This window comes from Amblyraja radiata, chromosome 32 (assembly GCF_010909765.2).
Source record: "Amblyraja radiata isolate CabotCenter1 chromosome 32, sAmbRad1.1.pri, whole genome shotgun sequence".
Taxonomy (NCBI): Eukaryota; Metazoa; Chordata; class Chondrichthyes; order Rajiformes; family Rajidae; genus Amblyraja; species Amblyraja radiata.
This window is the reverse complement of record NC_045987.1, coordinates 17728621-17741841: the sequence shown is the minus strand read 5'-3', so window position 1 is coordinate 17741841 and position 13221 is coordinate 17728621. Positions and strand designations below refer to the sequence as shown.

Here is a 13221-nt window from a genome sequence, read left to right as displayed (position 1 = left end):
CGGGAGGACGTGAGGCTGCCTGCCCACCGACAGGCGTCCCGGGCCGGGCTGCATAGGAGCCTCAGCCCGGTCAACGTCATCTGCCTGCTACTGGGGGTAGTCTCCACCGCTATCTCCCTGGGGAGCCTGTTCGTCCCGCGGAGTGTGAGTACCGCTTGCACCTCCACTGGGGTGGGGGGTCGGGACAGTGGGTGTGGGGGGTTTTGGGAGGGGGGGGAGGTCGGGACACTGGGGTGGGGGGTCGGGACAGTGGGGGTGGGTGTGGGGGTTGTTGATGGGGGGGGGAGGTAGGGACACTGGGGTGGGGGGTCGGGACAGTGGGGGGTGGGTGTGGGGGTTGTTGAGGGGGGGGGTCGGGACACTAGGGTGGGGGGTCGGGACAGTGGGGGGTGGGTGTGGGGGTTGTTGAGGGGGGGGGTCGGGACACTGGGGTGGGGGGTCCGGACAGTGGGGGTGGGTGTGGGGGTTGTTGGGGGGGGGGAGGTCGGGACACTGGGGTGGGGGGTCGGGATAATGGGGGTGGGGGTCAGGACAGTGGGGGGGGGGGGTTGTTGGGGGGGGGGTCGGGACACTGGGGTGGGGGGTCGGGATAATGGGGGTGGGGGTCAGGACAGTGGGGGGGGGTAGGGGGTCGGGACACTGGAGGGGGAGTCAGGACAGTGGGGGTGGGAGTTGTTGGGGGGGGGGGGTTGTTGGGGGGGGGGGGGGGTCGGGACACTTGGGTGGGGGTCCAGACAGTGAGTGCCGCCGTCTCTCCTCTGGCGCCTGCATCACATAGAGGGGTGGTACACAAAAATGCTGGAGAAACTCAGCGGGTGCAGCAGCATCTATGGACCCTTCTTCAGACCCTTTCCTTCGCTCCATAGATGCTGCTGCACCCGCTGTGTTTCTCCAGCATTTTTGTGTACCTTCGATCTTCCAGCATCTGCAGTTCCTTCTTGATCACATAGAGGGGTCACTGATGTGACGGACCGGTCTGGGGGATGGGGATACCGCACGGCGACTCTGACCCTGGGGGTCAGGACACTGAGGGTGGAAGTCCGGATAGTGCGTGATCGGTCTATCGTTGGACGGCCGGGACTTTGGACCAGTCTAACTTTGGGTAAAATGTAGAAACAAAGACTTGCCGATGCTGGTTTATACCAAAGATAGACACAAAGTGCTGCCCTGGAGTAACTCAGTGGGTCAGGCAGGCGGCAGTATCGCTTTCTCCAGAGCCGCTGCCTGACTCACTGAGTTACTCCAACACTTTGCGTCTATCCGGATTTTGGGGCCGGTGTCAGTGAGGTCGTTCTGCAGATTTCTGAGACACTGCCCGGACCTCCGGCCACAGTGTCCAGCCCCACCCTCACTGTTGTTGCGGGACAGATGTTTGGAGCCGGGGCCCGAGATCGGCGGCGTCCCCGCGTGGGGAGAGGCGGAGAGAGTGGCGAGGCAGGGGGAGAGAGGGAGCAGGAGGGGGAGAGAGGGGTCGCGGGGGTAAAAGGAGAGAGGGAACAGGAGAGCAAGAAAGGGATGGGGGGAGAGAAGGGAAGGGGGGAGACGCAGGGGACAGGATAAGGGGCCTGGGTAGAGCGAGGGGTGGGGGCAGAGAACCAGGAGAGGGGGGTGGGAAGAGAGGGGGCAGGATGAGAGGGTCGGGGGAGAGGGGGGGGGGGGGGCAGAGAGAGACGGGTGATGAAGGAGAGGGGAGGACGGGGAGAGAGAGATGGGGGGCAGATGAGGGATTGAGAGAGGCGGGCGGGGGGAGAGTGGGGAGGAGGAGGAGGCGGGATATTGGTCGGGAGGCTGTTACAGTGTGTGCCGGGGTACAGTGAAGGATTCAGGGTGGGAGAGGGGCGGTGGCTGCGACCCATGAGGAGGTCTAGTCCCTTTGCTGCAGTGAAATGCAGACACTCCATGCCCTGTCCCTGACCCTGACCCTGACCACGGGCCGGAGCCTGGCACCGACTCTTGACCCAAGCCACTGCCCTGACCTTGACCTGACCCACCCCATGGCCAGGCTGACAGGCGATGGATCACCCGCCGAACACTGGGGGGAGGCAAGCGGTCGGGCTGGGCGCTGGTACCCGGGCGGGAATGTTACCGAGTGTGGCCAGGAAATGATGCTGGAGGCAGGTGTGTGAGAGAGCGGGGTCGCTCCTAAACCATCTCCCCTGAAGTCCTCGTGGGACAGAGGCTGCAGACAAGAGCTCCCAGCTGCCCGTCAGCCACCAAGCAAAATGTGTGGCGTGGAACCACTTTAGACCGAAGGCAGACGCAACGAGCTGCAGTAACAATGCGGGTCAGGTAACATCTCTGGAGAACGTGGATAGGTGACGTTTCGGGCAAGGGCTCGTCTTCTGAAGAAGAATCTCGACCCGAAAAGTCACCTATTCCTTCTCTCCAGAGTTGCTGCCTGACCCGCCAAGTTACTCCAGCATTTTGTGTTGGGCATCAAACAAACCTCATCCAGCCGTTCTGCTCGTTTTCCAGATCGGCTAATTATACATTTGTTCCCCTGATTACCCCAACCCTCTCCTCACTTTTACCTCAGTTGCACTTACATAAATGTAACTTTGACTTAATAATTACTATACTGACTAATCTATTCATTTTAAATGCCAACCAACATCTTTCCTACTGCTACCCCTAATTCCCATTCCCCGAGAAAGAGTTGAAGCATTAACTTATCACAAAAGGTCACAAAGCGTTGGAATAACTCAACTGGTCAGGCAGCATCTCTGGAGAAAATGGATAGTTGACGTTTCGGGTCGGGACTCTTCAGGGCCTTTAGTTTAGTTTAGATACAGCGTGGAAACAGGCCCTTCGGCCCACCGAGCCCATGCTGACCACAATCACCCGTGCACTAGTTCTATCCTACACACTCGGGGGAAATTTACAGACGACAATTAACATACAAACCTGCACGTCTTTTGAATGTGGGAGTAGCAACCCGGAAAACAATCTATGTGGTCACTGGGAGAACGTGCAAACTCCGTACGGACAGCACCAGTCGTCAGGATTGAACCCGGGTCTCTGGCGCTGTGAGGCAGCAACTCTACCGCTGCGCCGCCAATGTGACATGCCGAATTCCGAGGTTAGCTGAGAGTAAGTTCTAATAACCAGCGCTAGTTAACCACTTAACTAACCGGAACTGGCAGACAACTCAGCCTGCAAGTGAAACTACAGGTTGCGGTGAAGGAATTCCAACAGCAAACCATTACCAAACCATGCAGTTTTAGAATGAAGTTAGCCGCTTACAAATTCCCATTCTCTGCCCAGCGTGGAGAATCTTGAATTGCCAAGACACAAGGCACTCTAGATGTTGGTTCCTTTCCTTAAAATCACGAATTGAGAGTTATCTATTCAAGAATAATGTAGTGTGGTGCGTTGGATTTGTCCATGCTCAACTTAAAATTGTCCATACTCTAGCTTAAAGCATTTTTAAAGCATTTAGTGAAACTACAGATGGTACCTAGTGTGTTCTGACCAGGTTATACATTAGTAGTTTTCTTGCACTTTGGGACGGTTCTGTGATGTGAGTGAGTAGGAAGTGGCTTAGGTCAACAGTGAGTATCAGTGCAAGAGAAACACACACCCTTTGCCTTCATTTCCAGGGCTAACCCGCTTTCACCTATGCCACAGCCAACAATGGCCTTGCTACCCTGACCATCGATAAATGTTTGTATATCTTTCATTCATTTGTTCTACATCTCTCTGTATCACCGTCTATATCTCTATTTCTCTTTCCCCTGACTCTCAGTCTGAAGAAGGGTCTTGACCCGAAACGTCACCTATTCCTTTTCTCTGGAGATGCTGTCTGACCCGCTGAGTTACTCCAGCTTTTTTGTGTCTGCCTTCAGTTTAAAGCAGCATCTGCAGTTCCTTCCTAAACCCGACTCGCTTGAGTTGAAGGGTGCAGGCGAAGTGAATGTCAAGAGCTAACCAGTGGAGACCGAACATCAGATGAAAGTTGGCGATAAGCTTATCTTTTGGTTCAGATAAACCACATGGATATCTGTGAGTGGGAATTGAAATTTCCCCATGATACAATGGAAAGTTGTGCAGAACCACGGGTGTACCTCTGAGGCCCACGCAGAGCTAACTATAAACTGGCCCAAGGCAAAATTGTAGCCAAACACTCTCTCTGCTGCTGAAGTCCACCTCATTCGAGATTAAACAGAAATAAAATCATGCAGATGTCGAATGTCTGGACAAAGAACCTGAAGTAGCCGGAGGTGCTCAGCAGGTCAAGCAGCATCTTAGTTTAGTTTAGTTTGGAGATTCAGCGTGGAAACAGGCCCTTCGGCCCTCCGGGTCCGCGCCGACCAGCGATCCCCGCACATTAACACAATCCTACACGCACTAGGGACATTTGTTTTTAACATTTACCAAGTCAAATAACCTACAAACCTGTAAGTCTTTGGAATGTGGGAGGAAATCGAAGATCTCGGAGAAACCCCACGCAGATCACGGGGAGAACGTACAAACTCCGCACAGACAGCACCCGCAGTCGGGATCGAACCCGGGTCTCCGGCGCTGCATTCGCTGTAAGGCAGCAACGCCACTGTGGAGAGAGCAGCATTTGACGCTTCAGGTCGTTCATCGCCTGATGAATATTTCCGTTTGGTTTCACTCTTTTTTTAAAGACTGGCAGCGTCAGCAGGGCGAGTTTTCAGAACTTGTGTGGAAATGTCACACTTTATTCTGAATCATTTCACTCAGGGGAGAAGGGGGGGGGGGGGGGGAGGCAACTCTGACGGGTCTTCTCTTTGGGAGGGGATGGACTTGGGAAAGGAAAGAGTGTTGAGAGCGGATTGTCGAGGAAGCCCTTCAGATTGGATTCTACATATGTCAAAGACGAGGACGGAGATTCTATTGCAGAGACTCCAAAGGATGGAGACTGAGGACGTGCGTTTGGCCTTCCTGCTACTCTGCTCCAGTTATTTTCTGCTCACTTTATAAACCTCAAAGGTCCTGTCCGATTACATCTTTCTAAACCTTCTTTACCCTCTGCACAAATGTACAACCCCTCTTGTCATCCAAGGTTCCCCCGCCTTGCTATCGTCATCATTCCTCCTCACCTGAACGAGCGGGTCCTGAAGCTGATCAATTAAATCATTCCCACGTGTCAGATGTGGAATTGCGCGATCCCAATTTACTCTCTCCAGCTCCTGCTCCTGCTCATGAATGTTGTAATTTGCTTTCCCCCAACAAGGTCCACACCTATCATTCTTAACTTTCTTCAGGAAGTACGATGGCTGTCCTCGAAATGCTCTTCCACTGTCACCTGGTCAGGCTTGTTTCCCCACACCAGGTCCTGTATAGTCCATCCTTGCAGTGGGCTATCCACATACTGTTTCAAGAAACGCTCTTGGATACGCCTAACAAATTCTGCTCTACCTAAGCCTTTGGCACAGAGGAAGTCTTAGTCAACACTGGGGAGGCTAAGATCACCCAATACGACAACCCTGTTGCTTTTAGCCCTTTGCATAAACTCTCTGTTCCTCTCTCCTACTGACTATCGTGGGGTCCGTAGGACAACCCCATGAAAGTAATTGCAACTCTCTTATTTTTTAGCTCGACCCATAGTGGATGAACCCTCCAGTATGTCCACTCTGACATTTGCTGTGACATTCTCCCTGATGCCTTCCCATCAGTTGCCTGGTACTCACCCCGTTGAGTACCATTAGCGAAGGATATTGTTTTCATTCCAGAACAGGTGCAACCCACCTCCGCCCCAGAAGGAATACCAATGTACCATGACTATCACTACGTCTAAATGGCATATAGACTGACACTTAAATGGGCAAGGCATGGAAAGATACACTCCTAATGCGAGCTAATTGGATTCATGTGGATAGTTATGGAAGGGCTGTTTCTGTGCTGTTCCACCTTTTGACCCTGTCAATGACTCCATGAAAGAAAACCCTTTTCGCCACTATTTGCAGCAAAATAATAACGTGTTGTGAAATAAATTGCAGAAATCAGGAATGAGGACGGCACAATGGCGCAGCGGTAGAATTGCTGCAGCAGAGATGCCGGTTCGATCCTGACCACGAGTGCTGTCCGTACGGAGTTTGTATGTTCTCCCTGTGACCGCATGGGTTTTCTCCGGGTGCTCCAGTTTGCTCCCACTGCCCCTAGTGTGTAGGGTAGTGCTAGTGTATGGAGAGATCGCTGGTTGGTGAGGACTCAGTGGGCCAAAGGGGCTATTTCCACGCTGTATCTCTAAAGTCTAAAGTGAAGTCTAATGGGAGGATTTCCTTGCTGACTGTAGGCTTGGACTTTACGACATTACAACGGTTAATATACCTCAAAAGCATTCTGAGGCACTTTGAGGCATTAAAATGTACTATCCAGGTTCAAGAACTTGCTTTGCATTCTTCATGGGGTCTTCAAATCTACAATAATCAAATTAATATTTGTAGCCAAAGTAATTTTTGAATGTTTCGGCCCGAAACGTTGCCTATTTCCTTCGCTCCATAGATGCTGCTGCACCCGCTGATTGTCTCCAGCATTTTTGTGTATCTTCGATTTTCCAGCATCTGCAGTTCCTTCTTAAATAATTTTTGAATTAATGGTTTCGGGTCAACTCGTCCTTCTCTCTGGAGTTTTGTCCATTAAAAATAAAACCTTTTTAAGGTTTTAAAATAAAAGTTCTCTCTTTTTGATCACTTTTTCACAACATCTCGATTTTTCCTCACTTTCTTTGCTTTCTTTACTTTTCTCTCTTTTTAAAGCTTAAAAAATGAAGTGGTACAATAAATGTAATAAGTTATACTTGTCTTGTATTATTGTAATGTACTGTACTTCTAATAAACAATTATTTTTTTTTTGTTAAATACTAAAATTAAAATAAAACCTTTTCTTCTTCTCTCTCTTCTCAGGGTTCAAGTCACGCTGCCCCGGCAGAAGAGATAAAACAAGCATTCCCAGGTGTGTACTAACAGTGGCCGTCTTGATTTGTAAACAAACCTCTGCTGGGTCTGAGAAAGTGAAAAGTGCCATTAAAGCAAGTAGATTCGATAGCTTAGTTGTTGCTCCATTGGCGTCAGTGATTGCAGGGTTCAAACCCCGTGCACCTGGACCTCCACAGAGTAAGATGCGCAGGGCGATTGTTCTGCAATGGAGATCGTCATAGAGTCATACAGTGTGGAAAAAGGCCGTTCAGCCCAACTTGCCTACACCAGCCAACATGTCCCATCTACACTAGTCCCACCTGCCTGCATTTGGCCCATATCCCTCTAAACCTGTCCTATCCATGTACCTGTCTAAATGCTTCTTAAATGTTGCCATAGTATCTGCCTCATCGACCTTCATTCCATGCAGCTCATTCAATACACCCACCACCCATTGTGTGCCAAAGTTACCCCTTATTTGTTAACGGGGTAACTAAAGGTTCCTATTAAATCTATCCCCCCTCATCTTAAATCTATTGTTCTAATTTCCCCTACTCTGGGCAAGAAGCTCTGTGCGTCTACCCATTCTATTCCTCTCATGACTTTGCACACCTCTATAAGATCTCCCCTCATCCTCCTGATCTCCAAGGAATAGATTCCTAACCTGCTCAACCTCTCACTTTAGCTCCGGGGCCTTGAGTCCTGGTAACATCCTCATAAATCTTCTCTGCATCCTTTCCAGCTTGACGCCATCAGATGAAGATGAAGAATGTTGTGTTAGACAGGGTAGAAGGGCAATGGGCAGCAGCATCAGCAGTAGGTTCTTGCCCGCTCTCTATCACCATGCCACGGTGTCTTCACATCCAGGGCCTCGTTCACATAGGGCACAGATTGTCAGGAACATTTGCAAACTGCAGAATGACCCAGCGGCCTGGCAGGTCACGGGGAGATCGTACAAACTCTGCACCGACAGCGCTCATTGGCAGGATCGAACTCCGGTCTTTGGCGTTGTAAGGCAGTAACTACCGCTGTGCCACAGAGCCGCCCATTGTTCCTGAAAATTGTGTCATTTTTATCATTGGAAGGACTGGATAGATTGGTTGCAGTTTTGGAGAATTACAACTCTTAACTTGTTGAAGGGGGTGAAGATCTATAATATTGAAATATCTCCATGTGAGAGTGTTCATGAGATGAGTGGGCTCTTGTCAGTCCCTTTGATGAATGGTTATCACACTTCTATTTATTGCCACATTTGAGACTCATTTCGAAACTATCATTTATCAAGATCAAAGTAGTGGAAGAATTGATTGAAACCTCAGTGTTCCCAGAAGGTGCATGGAAAGGGTTCATTTTACCCTGGTTTCCTGCGTGTCATGTATTTTGATCGCAGAGAATAAATTTATTGTTGAGATAGTTTGTTCTGAAATTATTGCACTTCCACCTTGAAGATGGTATCAGCCAACTTGCTGCCTGTGCCCCCTGTGTTTCTCGGATGGAGGGTCCTGACCAGAAACGTCACCTATCCAATCCTTCCGCAGTTGGGTACCACCCCCCCCCCCCCCCCCCCTCCGTGCTTCTCTATTAACCAGATAAATTGACAACATGGGGAGAGGCATCTGTAGAGAGAAAAAAACAGAGCTCACATTTCAGGTCAATGATGTTTCAGCAGTTCATCAGACTCGAATGTTATCTCTCACTCTCGCTCTCTCTTTACCTCTCTCTCTATCTCTATCCCTTTTTTCTCATTCTCTTTATCTGTCACTCTCATTTTCACTATGTATCTCGATATAAATCTTTCCCTCTCTGTATATGTTCCTTTGCCCAATGTATATGTCCTCTTTTTCACAGTATGTCCTTAATCCCTCTGCACATGTCCTCTATCCCTCTGTATACGTCCTCTGTCCCTCTTTCCCTCTTCTATGTCCTCTCCTCCCTCCACAAGCAATGACTGTCCTGCAGAATGCTGTAGGAAGGAATTGCAGGTGCTGGTTTAAACCAAAGATAGACACAAACAAGCTGGAGTAACTCAGCGGGACAGGCAGCATCTCTGGAGTCATGTCTGGAGAAAATGAATGGGTGACGTTTCGGGTCGAGACCCATTCCTTCTCTCCAGAGATGCTGCCTGTCCCGCTGAGTTACTCCATCATTTGTTTCTATCTGCAGAATGCTGCACTTACTGTCCTTATCCCTCTCTCAGTGGTCTCCTCAAGACTCAATCCCAACCCCCACCCCATTTTTAGCACCCTACCTCCTCAACATCCCCAAACCTCATCCTCTGGCTCCCTTACAGTCCAGAAAGGACCAAGACGTTAAGATGAACAGAATCAGTACAAAGCTTTAAACACAACACCACAATACAGCGGTTTCACCATGTGCTCTTTTCATCACAGTAGATGGCGAAGAGGAACTATCAAGAAAAGTCCGATTTTTCCAAGGTAAGGTCACACTGTATAGATTATTTTAAAAAGCTGTTGCGAATCATATTCAAGATTCAAGATTCAAGAGAGTTTATTGCCATGTGTCCCTGATAGGACAATGAAATTCTTGCTTTGGTTCAGTACAACAGAATATAGTAGGCATTGACTACAAAACAGATCAGTGTGTCCATATACCATTATATACGTATATACACACATGAATAAATAAACTGATAAAGTGCAAATAACAGATAATGGGCTATTAATGTTCAGAGTTTTGTCCGAGCCAAGTTTAATAGCCTGATGGCTGTGGGGAAGTAGCTATTCCTAAACCTAATCGTTGCAGTCTTCAGGCATCTGTACTGAACCCAGCCTGAACTCAGCAGATTAATGTGGAGGACGCTTCCTTTCCCGCGTGGGCAATTCTTTGAGCAATCAGAATTCTAGATCAATTTGTGTTCAGATGGAGAATATTCACATAGAAAGAGATATCTGCCCACGTATGTTGCTGATATAGTGTCACAGCGTTAAACAGCATAGGATCAGGCCCTTCGGCCCACTGCCCCTATGCTGACTGTCTTCCATGGACTGTGGAGATGGAGGGAAACCGCTGCTACTTTTAATTAAAATATATCTCTCGGAGGTGCCTTGGAATAATTTTAATATTGAAAAGCAATGAACGCTGCTTACTATGTAACGTTAGAATTAATTTTGATAATCGCCCATTTTCTGTTTGCAAATATTTTGATTTGACATTTTTATTACAAGGTATTTTAATGTGCGAACATATAATCTTTGAGTGTTTCACGAAGGATGACCCTGTCCACAATGCACACCTCCAGATTCAGGAACAGTTACTTCCTAGCTGTTATCAGGCAAATGAATCATCCTACCATAACCAGAGCACAGTTCCGAGCATCTATCTACCTCTTTGATGTACCTCGGACTAAATCGGCCTTACCTTGCACTAAACATTATTCCCTTATATATCTACGCACTGTAAATGACTCGATTGTAATCTTGTATTGTCTTTCTGCTGACTGGCTAGCACGCAACATAAGCTTTTCACTGTACCTTGGTGCAAGTGACAGTAAACTAAACTGTCCAACTGTTCACTGAGACATATAAGAAAGACATTAGGACCAAACACTTGGTGAAAGTAGGAAGTTTTGAAGGATAGTCTTGCTAGAGGACAGAGAAATGAAGGGGCAGTGATATTAGGGGAAGGAATCCCAGAGTTCGGGTGTAGATACCTGAAGGAATATTAATGAATGATTAAATAAGGGAAGCATGTTTCAGACTGGCTGCTGGTCCTTGCATTCACAGACTTGCTGATTAATGCAGGAAATCTCAGCGGGACCAGTTCAGTTCTAATGTACTGAATTTACTGAGACTGCTGTTGTTGTTTTAACATTTGCACACTGCCTCACATGATGGTAAAACAACATGAAACAAAGCTTAAAATGCCACGGCAAAAGTGAAACTTGTCATGAGTAATTCATGAACGCAATTAAAACTACAGATATCCAAGAACTCTACTCCCAAAGCTGGCTGATATGTTTAGTTTATGATATGTTGAGATACAGCACGTGTGGCCACAGTTCAGCAACAGGGCCCTTTAGCCCACAATGTCTGGGCTGAACATGATGCCAAGACCAACTCTTATCTGACTGCAAGTCTTGCTTGTAAGCTTGTAAGGAGGGAAGAAACAAGGACTTTAAGACTTTTGCCTTCCATCACAGTGAGGAGGTGCCTGGTGGACTCACTGTGGTGGATGTTAAACTGTGTTAAGTGTGTGTTTTGTTATTTTATTCTATGTTATGACTGCATGGTATACAATTTTGTTCAGACTGAAATGTCTGAATGACAATAAAGGATACTTTACTTTACTGTTGGTCCTAAAGTTTAATTCAGATTAGTTCAGCTCAATTCAGTTCAGTTCAGTTTAGTTTAATTTAGTTTTTAATTTAGTGACACAGCTTGGAAACTGGCCCTTCGACCCATCAACCGTTGACCAGACTAGTTCGATGTTATCCCACTTTCACGTCCCCTCCTGACACACCAGGGGCAATTTACAGACGACAAGTAACCAACAAACCCGCACATCTTTGTGATGTGGGAGGAAACCAGAGCACCCGGAGGAAAGCCACTGGATCACAGGGAGGTCGTGCAAACTCCGCGCAGACAGCTCCTGAGGTCAGGATCAAACCCGGGTCTCTGGTGCTGTGAGGCAGCAGCTCTACCAGCTGCACCACGATGGTGCCAATATCTGAAACATTTCCACCAAGCTGTAGCAACCTGTATAAAATCTTGAGGGGAATAGATTGTCTTTAACCCAGGAAAATTATAAATCACTCATTTGTCATTTGTATCACAATACAACAGTGGTGTTTATGTGGGTTTTGAATAAGCACATGGATATGCAGGGAATGGTGGGATATTGATTATGTGTAGGTGGCGAAGAAGAGTTTAACTTAGCATCATAGAAACATAGGTGCAGGAGTAAACCATTCGGCCCTTCGAGCCAGCACCGCCATTCAATATGATCATGGCTGATCATCCAAAATCTGTACCCCATTCCTGCTTTCTCCCCATATCCCTTGATTCCGTAAGCCCGAAGAGCTAAATCTATCTCTCTCTTGAAAACATCCAGTGAATTGGCCACCACTGCCTTCTGTGTCAGAGAATTTCACAGATTCACAACGCTCTGGGTGAAAATGTTTTTCCTCATCTCAGTCCTAAATGTTTGGCACGGACATTGTGGGCTGAAGGGCCTGCTCCCCTGCTGTGCTGTTCTATGTTCTATGTGGGAGGTGCAGATGCTGCCTGAACTGCTGGTGTTCCCAGCATTCCTGCTTCTCCTATGGCCTTCCATCAGATGTTTGCTTTTCTAATTTGTTCCACTCTGTGAAAGAAATGCAGGGACGTTAGGTTCAGTATAGTTTATTGTCACAGGTACCAGGGTACAGTGGAAAGCTTTTGTTGCGTGCTAGCCAGTCAGCAGAAAGACAATACATGATTACAATCGAACCATTCACAATGGACAGATACTTGATAAAGGGAATAACGTTCAGTGCAAGATAAAGCTAGTGAAGTCCAATCAATAAATAGTCAGAGGGTCACCAAGAAGGTGGATAGTAGTTCAGGACTGCTCTCTATTTGTGGTTGGATGGTTCAGTTGCCTGATAACAGCTGGGAAGAAACTGTCCCTGTATCTGGAGATGTGGGTTTTCACACGATTATACCTTTTGCCGGATGGGAGAGTAGAGAAGAGATTCAAGATTCAAGATTCAAGATTCAAGAGAGTTTCTTGTCATGTGTCCCAGATAGGACAATGAAATTCTTGCTTTGCTTTCAGCACAACAGAATATAGAAGGCATGAATACAGAACAGATCAGTGTGTCCATATACCATTGTATAAATATATACACACATGAATAAATAAAACAGATAAAGTGCAAATAAACAGATAATGGGCTATTAATGTTCAGAGTTTTGTTTGAGTTGAGCTCAATAGCCTGATGGCTGTGGGTAAGAAGCTGTTTCTGAACCTGGACGTTGCAGTCTTCAGGCTCCTGATACTGCCAGCTTTTTTGAGGTAGCGACTGCGATAGATCCCCTCGATGGTAAGGAGGTCAGAGCCGATGATTTTTACTACTTTTTGTAGTCTTTTTCGCTCCTGGGCTCACAAGTTGCCGAACCAAGCCACGATGCAACCGGTCAGCATGCTCTCTACTGTGCACCTGTAGAAGTTAGAGAGAGTCCTCCTTGACATACAGAGAGTGGGAATGTGGGAAAAGCTGCAGGTGTGTAAAAGGAGGGTGGCAGGTTTGATGACAGGTGGGGGGAGTTTCATGGGCAGTGTGTGAGCTGAGATGTCTGCTGCTGGTGCCTCAGTGATTGTCGGCCCTCTGGAGTTA

General features: G+C 47.8%; 1 long non-coding RNA gene across 1 annotated transcript; it reads left to right on the top strand.

The window, feature by feature from the left end:
- The first annotated feature begins 3023 nt into the window (after positions 1-3023).
- On the top strand, positions 3024-3386 carry LOC116990844. The gene is made up of 2 exons (XR_004416637.1): positions 3024-3079; positions 3219-3386. It is a non-coding gene; the product is annotated as an uncharacterized LOC116990844 (long non-coding RNA).
- Positions 3387-13221: the final 9835 nt, after the last annotated feature.